Consider the following 2393-nt stretch of genomic DNA (forward strand, 5'->3'; position numbering starts at 1 on the left):
AATTTCAAAAGTTACAATTTGCATTTTCGCAAACTAAGAAGACCAGTTTCAACCTCGACTTGAGGCGGCGATCATCACTCGCCTTAACTCTGAGGTCGGCAGCATTTTTCCATGGAGGGGAGAGAGAGCAGATGCAGTGGCTCGATGGCCGTCCCTGGAAAAAGAAAAATCCATGGCACAAAAAAAAAAAAAAAAAAACCAGAACACTCGTTAATCATACATATGGTGCAATTATTTCATGGAAAATACCATGAAAAGGAAAATGATTGCTCAAAAATCATTTTTCAGGAAAAGGTTTGTTTTCCTTGTTTTGTGATAGGTGATTGAAAATGTTTATTGGTATTTAGTTCTCATTTCAAAAATGATTCAATCTCATGAATTCATCTCAAGCAAAAAAAAAAAAAAAAAAAAGGATCGTATTTTTAAATATTTTACTTATTTATTTATTCTTTATTTATTATTATTTTTTTCTTTCTTCTTTCTCTACTAGGCTTGCCTGTGGCTACCGGCGGACGGCAAAGGAGGAAGAAGAAATGAAAGAAAGAAAGAAAACATAAAAGAAAAAATAAAGTAAAATAAAAAATCGTATTAAAATGTTAAAAAATGTCTATAGGAACAGATTCGAAAAGTGTTTTTACCTTTTTAGATTTAAGAATTCGTTTTTCTATTTTTATGCTTGAATTTTACGTTGACCCAAAAAGGATGTTCATTGACTAAGTTATTTTCGGCAAATCAAATGGGTGAAAGTTCAAAAAGCTAATTCCGGAAAAAGACTTTCCCTAAAACAAATGCATACTTGGACTCTGTTGGTTCGTGAAAAATGTGACATTTTTGAAAAAAAAAAATTCGAAAAGTCATTTTCCTAGAAAATGTCAATACTTTTAGGTGTTCGATTAAGACCTAAAAATGAACGTTTGGTAAGGACAATTTGATTTTTCATGCCATCGATTGGTCGGAAATTGCCAACGTGGACGTTGACCGTCCTATGTGGTATTGCCAGCATTAACGTGGACAATTTCTATAATCTTTTTTTTATAAAGAAAACTACTTCTTAATTTTTTCTATTTTACTTTATTTTTCCTTCTTTCTCGGCTACGACCAACCACAGTTGGTGATGGCTAAAACAAGCTCAACCCTCATTGGCCACGAGCAAGCCTCGAGTGCCGGCTTCTCTGTGGTTTGTCACCGTGCTCAGCAACCGACAGAGGAAGAGAAAAAATTAAAAGAAAGAAAAGAGAAAAGAATGGAAGAAAGAAAAATAATAAACAAGAATGAATTAAAATAAATAAAAAATAAATATTTTTTAAAAAATTTGGCCTCGATGGATCCGAGCACAAGCTTTGAGGACACAAGGCTCAGCCTAGATATTACTAGGCCTTGGGTCCTTGGCACCGGAACTAGTGTGCTAGGACCGGCTCAATCAGCCCCAGTGTGGCAGCCAGGGTTTTGGGTGAGGTTTAGATGGATCCGAGCCCGGGCACCAGGAACTTGGCACCATTGCCAAAGGTTTGAAAATGAGTGTTAGGGTTTCCATTCCCAAGAGCAGATTTTCTGGTTCAAACCCAAAAATAATTTTTGGAGTTTTTAAATAGGTAATCATTTTTTTTCTAATTTAAACTTTGGTAGGAAAACATTTTTCGTTAACTCATTTTCCTGAAACGATCTAAAATGCCGAAAAATGAGGAAAATGTTTTCTCTGAAAATATCCTCCACGAAGCAAACGGGACCTTGATAAGGAAGAAAATTTCGATTTTTGACATAGTATGAGAGAGACATTATATTGGAAATAACAAACTTTCTTTATTGAATTATTTAATGAGCATTCGGGGAGGCAGTCCTTAACAAAATCCTTAATAACTAAGAATGGATGTAAAGATGCAGCTTCAAATTTAATAATAGAGTTTAGGATGCAAAATGTAGGATGGTATCATATATGATAGTAAAAAGTAGGATGATATTTGTACTCTTCAATTGAGCTTTTGAATACACTTTCGAAGACAAGCTTTAGAATTCGTCTTTTTCTTTCTCTAGGTATGCTCTCTCGAAAATATTGATGATCTTCCGCGTTCGTATAAAATAAACTCAATAGCAAAATTTAAAAGATTTCAAAATTTTCCTATCCAAGTTGCAAATTAAGACTTCTCGAGATCTTATTGCATCTTAAGAGTGGAGCATGTTATCAATTTTGTTACACATGAAACTGGAAGAGAAAATAGAAAATATATATTCATGAACCTTGCTGGTACTTATCCTTCTTAATTCAAAGTTTTGTGATCTTTTGAAAAATCATATTAATACTGCGAGGAGACTTTATAAGTAAACCCATATCGTTTCATCTCATATGATTTTCCTCTGCCGATTTTATCTCTGTACTCATTTGGTTTTACATCACC

The sequence above is a fragment of the Rhodamnia argentea genome, chromosome 5 (genome assembly GCF_020921035.1).
Source record: "Rhodamnia argentea isolate NSW1041297 chromosome 5, ASM2092103v1, whole genome shotgun sequence".
Lineage (NCBI taxonomy): Eukaryota > Viridiplantae > Streptophyta > Magnoliopsida > Myrtales > Myrtaceae > Rhodamnia > Rhodamnia argentea.